Genomic DNA, 8,792 nt, shown 5'->3' with positions numbered 1-8,792 from the left:
GCTGCTGCAGAGACGCGTGTGTGTGTGTGTGTGTGTGTGTGTGTGTGTGTGCGGGGTGCTGCTGCAGAGACCCGCGTGTGTGTGGGTGGAGACCCACGTGTGCGTGTGTGTGTGCAGGGTGCTGCTGCCGAGACCCACGTGTGCGTGTGTGTGGGTGGAGAGACTGGCGAGGAGCGGGGTGCTGCTGCAGAGACCCACGTGTGCGTGTGTGCGCGCGCGGGGCCCGATCCCCGGGGTGCTGGTCCCTTGGGAGCCCGGGGGAGGCAGGATCGGGCCCCTGGCCAGCCCTGCTGTGGGGGAGGGGGTGATGAGTTGCCCTCCTCCCCCATTGCCCCAGGCGGCTTGCAGGGCGAGGGGCCGGCGCCTGCTGCAGCCACTCGGCTCCGGGGATCGCGTGAGAAGGGGCCGGGATGTTTAAACTCTCAGGACAAATTTGTCCCGCCCTGGTCACTCAGTCACGCTATGGGAGGGCTCTTAAAGGGGCAGCGCGCCCCGCTGCACAAGCCTCCCGGCGCTGCTCTGCAAGGCGTTGTGCTGGCGGGCATGGCAGAGGCAGAGGCAGAGGCAGGCGTGTTGGCAGCACGGGGCAGCCCTAACCCATCCATGCCCCAGGAACAACCAGCTCCCCACATGCATCTTCCCAGTACAGCTCCAGTAAGGATGAGGGAGCACCACAGGGACCCAGCCATACACCCCTCTACCTACCTCTTAGCCTGCAAGCAGCATGGCAGCCCATGCCAGTGCTGATGCCCCCCTCCCTGTGCCATGAGGAGGGTGGGGAGGGGGTCTGTAGCAAGCTGGGGCACCCCTCTGCAGGCAGGAAATAGAATTAAAGAGAAGGATAGGAGGCACTGGCACAAGAGGAAAGGAGAGAGAGACAGAGACCTGCAGACAGCAGTGCACCCCTGCCCCTGTTGCTGCCACCCAGGCTTCTTGTCTGAAAGCCCCAGTGACCATGGGTGGCACTGTCTCTTCAAGAAACAGGTTGTGGCTCTAGGAGCTCTTAAGTGGGCTGCATGAAGACACATGCATCTCTTTAGCAAGATCCCTGCCACCTTTTTTTTTTTGGCTTTAGGGGGGTGATACTCTGAAGGGACCCCCTGTACCCTCATGCCCTCCAACACTGCTTAGTCCAGCTGAGCCCTCCAGGGCTGTACAGTCCTGAGGAAAAAGAGACCAGAGCAAAAGCATTTGGTCCTTAAAGAGGGGCAGGGGACCAGGTTGTAGGGTGGCTCAGTGAAGGTGGGTTCAGGCAGCAGGGTGTGTTCAGCTGCCTGCGGCTCAGCTGAAGATGCCTGGCACGCAAGGCTGTCCTCATTAACCCCAACAGCCAGGAAACAAGCAGCCCTGCCTGGGCTTGGCAGAAGCTATGAACTGCAGTTGGCACGAAGGGAGCTGCTGATCCAGCTTTTGAAAGAGTTTGGGCCAGGGGGTAGTTTTGTCTCCTTCACAACACCTGTATAGACTATAACTTTCCAAGGGAGAAAACTGACCAGGCATCACCCAGTTAGGGCCAGTAACAAAGTCTATGGCCCTTGCACTTTCTCTATAGTTTAATGGCTGAGGGAGAACTGTGGAACAGCAGGTAAAGGATCTATGGTCATTCTTTCCAGTCATTTAAAGCACAGGTCCAACCTGCATTTTAGGTCATGAAATAACCTACAATGCTAAGAATGCAGACATAAGTATATGAAGACACGTGCACTGATGCACATCTCTCTGACACCAGTAAGTGTATCTCTGACTTCACACCTTTGTGAATCATTATTTGTAGAGCACCAGCTGTTTGCTACCTACTTTTTAGACAGGCATGAAAACAAGGTCTCTGACTCAAACAGTCTACCATGCAAGTGGCCAGCTAAACGGGACAGAAGCACCTTTGTGCCTATGGAAGTGGCTTCACCTCCTACCACTTATATGAATTCTCTACAAATCCCACAACACTACATTGAATGGACAGACAGAACAATTTATGTAAGCACCTTGGAAATTAAGTGTAAAGCAGTATGTCTGTTATGCATTTTGAGTTGCAGGCATACATATTCACATTGATTTTGTACATAACACAGGACATGACTTTATCTGCCTGCTGAGAGACCAAGTCTTGCTTAACCAGCTGATTTCAGTCTGTGGCAAGGTGAGAGGCTTTGCAGATAGGAGGAAAAAAGTGGATGCAATAGCTAGACTTTAGGTGATGATTTTTACAGTTTTCCAAGGCATTGTGAAGAGTACGCCAAATGGTTGGCTGGGTAATTGTGCTCAAAGAGTAGCTGTAAAGATTGGGTTGTGGGCAGTCTGGCTTAATGGCTAGGCCACTGGGAAGGGGCAGGTGACCCACAGGTTGAGTCAGGGGATCAAAAATCAGGAACTAAATGACTACACCCAAGGGCTGAGTCCAAATCACAGGCCAAGTCAAGGTTGAGGAGCCAGAAGCTGGTGCTGAAAACAGGAGCCAAGAACCAGAGTGGAAGTCAATGTATGCTAAGGGTCAGATCCAAAGATAGGGTGAACCAAAAGCCAGAGACCAAGTTAGCAGATCCAAGGGGGAGTATGCAAAAAGCCAGAGTCCAGGAACAGAGTCAAGCAGGGTCAGGAGTCAGAAAATGAGGAGTATGAGATCAGAGAGGCTTACCAGAGCAGACCTTCAAAAAAATGGTTGGGTTGCTTGCAGACTGCTGACACAGCTGGAACTAGGTAGAGAGACTGCTTTCCCCACAGGGGCGTAACTAGGGCAGGGAGTTGAGGGCAACCCCTTGTAGGTGCCAACAGAGGAAAGGGAGGGGGAAGCAGCAAAAAAAAAAACAAAAACAAAAACCAACCCAACCCCCTCCCACAAGCAAAGCAATAACAGTAGCAACAAGTAGACATTACCACTACCCCTATGTGCATCAGCCACCCTTGACATCCAAATGTATTGTAACATGGCTGTCTCCCCAACAGCCAGTCAAGTGGCCATAACAATGGCCATCTGTAGGCAAGCGTAGCCAACTTATCAATTAGTCCAGGCTGGGCTGCCTTTTAAGGCCTCTGGTAGCAGTTACTCATGGTTCACTGTCTAACTGCTAAAAAGTTTTAAAGGGGGGGGGTTCCCCAGAGGTTTGTCCTGGATCCAGTACTATTGGATATCTTAATTAATGATTTGGTGGATAGAACTGAGTACAACATACATTCACATTTGGTACCAAGCAAGGGTAGAAGATACTTTGGAAGGTAGAATTAAGAGTCAAAATGACATTGATAAATTGGAGAAATAGGCCAAAATTAATCTTACAAAATTCAATAAGAACAAGTGAAAAGTCCTGCATTTAGGATACAATAATTACATATGCAAATATAGATTGGAGAATGATGGCTTAACTTGCATTCTGCAGAAAAGGACTTGGGGATCTTATTGGATTGCAAGCTGAAAATGAATCAACCTTGTGAAAAAAAAGCTAATAGCATACCAATATGTGGTAACAGGAATGTTGCGTGCAGCTTACAGGAAATGATTCTTCCACTCTATTCAGCTCTGGTGATGCCTCACCAGGAGTACTGTATTTAGTTTGGGTACTGCATTTCAAGAAAAATGTGGGAAAAATTGGAAAGAGTCCAGTGGAGAGCAACAGAAATGATGAAAGATCCAAGCAACATGAATTACAAGGAAAGTTTGGAAGATCTGGGATTATTTAGTCTTGAGAAAAGCAGCCTGAAGGGGGATTTGATAGCAGTCTTGAAATACCTGAAAGATTGCTATAAAGAGGATGATGATCAATTCACCCACAGGGGGATGGGACAAGAACTAATGGGCTTAAATTGCATCGGAGGAGTGTTAGATTGGGTATCAGGAAGAACTTATCAATTACCAGGTTAGTTAAGTTCTTTAACTGATCACCTAAAGAGGATGTGGAATCTTTGTCATTTGGAAATTTTTAAGAGCAGATTAGACAAATGTTTGTCTGGGATAGTTGAGACGGGGATAATCTTGCCTTGATCAGGGGGTTGAACTAGATGACCTGAGGCCCCTTCTAAGCTTATTTCTCTAAAATTCCATGAAAAAGTTAAAGAGATAATGAATGAAGCAGAACAAAACCAGGAACATATATGCTTTCAAATATAAACTACAATCCATTGGCTTGTTGCATTCACAGTCAAAAAAAAGAAACAGGATATTCAGCTTGTGGGAAAGGTGGTTAAGATGGGGTATGATAACAGTCTTCAAATATCTGAAAGGCTGCCATAAAGGAGGAAGAACATCTCTTTTTCCTTTGCTGAGGAGAGGAGGACATGCTTAGATTGGATATCAGGGAAAACTACTTCACTGCAATAGTCAGGCTGTGGAATAGATGGCTTGAGGAAGTTATGAAATCTCCTTTGGAGGTTTTCAAGAAGAGGTTGGAAAAGCATTGGGCAGGTATGATCTAGGAGTAGCAATGGGTGGAAGCTCAGGAACTCCAGCCCTCCACAATTGCTGGGAGATAATAATGAGAAGAGCTCTACAGCCTCAGGCAAGTGAATATTGGAGAGGACCACACTGGGTAGCAGGAGAATGAAGTAGAGCTCCTCCCAAACTAGCTTAGTTATGAAACGATTAAAAGATACATTATGATGTATGGAGCTTGCTGCCCCTAGGTTGGAGAGCAAAATGGAGGGTGCTGGGTGTTTCCCATTCTTCTGGGCTTTACTGGTTGCCACAACAGGGTAGGAAGGATTTTTTCCCCCCTTCAGATGCTGCAGGACTCAGGGGGTTTTTTCTTCTTCTTTTAGAGGTATTAGGTGTTACTGCAATTAGACATGAGGATTTTGAGTGGGGTGTGTCCATGCTCCTGCTGGAAGTAAAATCCAGAGGTTCCTGGCTAGAGGACCTTGTACCTCTGCTCAGAGTCAGACTGATTTCCACATTTGGGAATCAAAAAGGAATTTTACCCCATGATTGGCTTGGGACAGATTGTGGGAAGGGAGGATGGGTACCTTCTTCTCTAGAGGAGGGTGTGGCCATCATCTTTCCTCTTGCTGCCAGGTGTAGACATTACACTTTTACCTGGGTAAGTAATTGGGAATCAATCTCTACCCACAACAGAGCAGAAGTTTGGTGCACATAGACTGGTTTGAAATTGGCAGAACCTGGTCCAAGGTAGACCTGGATCAATGTGCACTCAAACTTAATCAATTTAGTTAGACCAGTGAATCAAACTTCTGTACCAGATCTTCATGTCCTTGTAACAAGGTATTTAGTACAATTCATGGATTTTGTTGGAATCTGGCAGGCTTCTGCTATGGCCTCAATATTGGTGCTATGGCCTTGCACTTGCAGCCTCTTGGGCTGTCAATCATGCACCTTAGCACCCACACCATCCCAACCTCACTTTCTTTCTTGGATCTCTTAAGTGCATTTTAGCAAGCCTTGCAGCAGCAGGACACTGGCCACTGTTGTCACCTTGTGCCAGGTTATTGTCCTATGCTTTTTAGTGGTACAACAGGGTTGATCCTGCAGTTTTAGCAATAGAGAAGACAAGGATTTATATGGGATAGTTTGGGTAGGGGTGATCCTGCCTCAAGCAGGGGGTTAGACTAAGTGATCTCTAGAGATCCCTTTCAGCCCTATTTTTCTATTATTCTAAGGTGGGGGAACCATTTACCTGTGAAGCATGTACAAAAAAAAAAAAATAACGATGGCAAAATTCCAGTTTTAGATGGAATTTGGAGCTTGAAACAATGTCCCGCTTTAAGAATCATGTAAGCATTGCTTATGCAAATGAAAAAAGACACACTTTGGGATCAGTTCATTCAAACATTGTTTCTAGGCAGCCCATATCTTTTCTCAAATAGATTTCATAACACTAGCCTATTTATCCAGTGGTGACAGTAGAGATAAATGAGAAATGATAAACAGGCATTTTGATGTAGGAGAGAGAATACATTTGATGTTGTCCACATTGTTCCTACCAGGATTTGGAGCTACTTCACCAAACTATGGAGCAATTTAGCACAAACTTGAATAGCTGATAAGTAAGGCTGTCCAAGAGTTCCAGAAATGAGATGGCACAGGATCTTGCAAGCTGTACCGATGTGCACTAGAAGACTGGATAGACCGTGGGATTCAGAAGCAGAAGGCTTCACTCTCCACAGGTGCAGCATGTAGCGCCCACATAAGGGCAGTTCTCTCTGCCCATGTGCAGGCCATCATACAAAGAACTAGCTAGTGAAGAATCAGACCCAGAGCTTTTCATCTCTAAGTCAACAGGTTGAATTTGCCTAAGGACAATAGTGGCCCACAGGTGCTATTAGTTGACCATGGTGGGTTGATGGATCTCAGGTCTGGGCCTAAATGTTTCCCAAAATAAAGCCCTGTCTAGGTTTACCTAATTGCCAGCAGGCTAAGATGAGAGTTCCCATGCAGGAAATAGAGATTACCCTAACCATGTGCCTTTGAAAAGATCTTACCATAGCAAGGAGAAGGCACATTGATTTAAAGTTTCTTACAGGAAAGAAAGGTAAAATGTTGGTTTCTAGGACTTTGAATCCAGCATTTTTCATAGGCATAAACATCTCTTAGTGAAGGTGCATTGGTGGAGTGTTTTATAAGTTTATTAAGCACCCACAAGCCCTAAGCTTCACCTGTAGTCTCCTATATGTACAGCACCTAAGAAGAATAAACTATGCATCCTTTTGGCAGCAAGGACAGCATGGTAATCAGTTCTTCCCCAGGATACTGCTGTCCTCAGAAGACGTGCCAAGCCAGAGTTTTCCTCCTCTGTTCGGTGTGTTTTGCTTCTTGAATTTGTTGTCCATTTCTGCTGCCATTCATTGGTTAAACATTGTATCAAACTTCTACCTAATGAGGAAAAGTGCTTATGTGATGGGGTATCTGGGTCTATTGCATGATTATGTGATGGGGTTTCCGGGTCTATTGCCTCATGAATTATAGTTTTCTTCATCATCGACTTCTCTGGAAGCCAAATCATCAAACCCTGTAGGACTGCATTCAATAAGCAAAAAGACTTTCATGCAGGACTATTTATGTGCTCCCTTCTGGATTTAAACATGTCTTTTCTGCCAAAAAGATTTATTCCAGTCCTGGTTTTATTTAAGTGGCTATCTCAAAACTTCGAAGGATTATGGACAAATCCATGGAATCCCCTCTCCAAAGAACCAGGAGGTTTTTTTCAGGAGCAAGACAGAGGGGCATGAATATCTTCAGTCAGCAGTGAGAGTCCTTGTGAAGTGGGGAGTGATTTCAAACAGAAATCCTCCCACCCATTTCAGCGGGGCCAGGAGTGTGTTCAAAACCAGCAGGAGGGCAGCCTGGGAATTACAAAGAGTCTCCAGTCTCCCTTATCCCATGTGGACTCTTTACTGGAGGCTTTCAAGAAGAGTCTGGATGGGTGTCTGCCTAGGATGGTTTAAGACCTGGGGACATAGGTGCTGGCTTTTATATTTGCCTAAGATGATGAACATGTGGAAAGTTTTATGCATTTCAGGTGACAGCCCTCTTCCCAATGGGGGGGGGGGGGCGGGGGCAGGACCCTTGGGCTCTCATGTACTCTACCTGGGCAGACAAAGCCTTGCCTGGGATGATCTAGCTGGGGCTGGTCATACTTTGAGGAGGGGGCTGGACTAGATGTGACCTCCTGAGGTCCCTTCCAACCCTCATTCTCTATGAATCTATGACTAGCAGCACACATTCTTCCTCTGTACATGCGGGTGCCCATGACCCAGGGCATGTACAGATGCAGGTCATGCCCCCTGAGGTCCCTTCCAGCCCTGGGAGTCTATCAAAGGGCAGCAGCATACCCTGTAAAACCACACAGCAGACCACACCTCACCCAGACTACCTCTGTCCTGGCAACACGCTTCCTTGCTGTATGCGGAGGTGGGCACAAGGTCTCCCCCTCACTACCCCCTGCAGCACCCGGGGGTCATGGCTGGGCTCAACCTCCCCTCCTTTCCAGAGCGCGGCAGGGCGGGTGCCTGGCATGTCTCTGCCTGGTTTGTAAATCAGCCCTGCAGTGGGCAGGGAGGGGAAAGAAAATCCCCTTCAGTGACACCCCCGCCCCCCCCGGGGCTCGCTCGCGCCCTTGTGCCGCCCCCACCTGGGGCTGGCGGAGGGCGGGCGGGGAGGTGACAGCCCCGTGCCGGGGTCAGGCCGGGGCCGGGCCGGGCCGGGGCCGGGGCCGGTGCGTGCGAAGCCGCTTGGCTCGGTTCCGCCGCTCTTCCCGCGCAGGCACGGCCGGGCCGCCCGGGCAGGCGGGGAGGGCCGCGCCAAGGGCACCTTGGCACCCGGGCGGCCGCGCCATCGCGTGAGAAGGGGCTCCGGACAGACCTGTCCCGCCCTGGTCCCCTGCCATCGGGCGCGGGGGGGCTCTTAAAGGAGCCGCGCGCCGCCCGCGCAGCCGGCAGTGGCGGGGTGTGCAAGCCTGGGGGCTGCAGACGAGATGGCCAGCATAACGCCCGGGCACCAGTGCGCCCCCGAGCCAGCCGGGCCCTACCCTGCCCTCTGGATTAGCTGTGCCATCCCACCGACTCTCCTACTGGCTCCGGCCTCAGTTTGCCCGCTTGTAGAATGGGGCCATGGCCCTCCCAGCTGTACTAAGGGGGAGTCCTCGGTTGAGAGGAAAAACTGCGGAGGGGTGGAAATGCAAGAGCACGATGGAGGAGGGAGTGAGGGGAGGGCTTCAGTCTGGGCTTTGAGGAGTTTTTCTCTTTGGCCTCAGGCAGGGTGCCCACCTCTTGGCAAAGAAAGGATCGCCTACTTGGTCGTTTCCCTGTTGCCCCGACCCCCTGGTGCGTCTGAGGCAAGCTGGGCCACATTT

This window comes from Crocodylus porosus, unplaced genomic scaffold (assembly GCF_001723895.1).
Source record: "Crocodylus porosus isolate Cpor-Errol unplaced genomic scaffold, CroPor_comp1, whole genome shotgun sequence".
NCBI classification, from domain to species: Eukaryota; Metazoa; Chordata; order Crocodylia; family Crocodylidae; genus Crocodylus; species Crocodylus porosus.
This window is presented reverse-complemented; position numbering follows the sequence as displayed.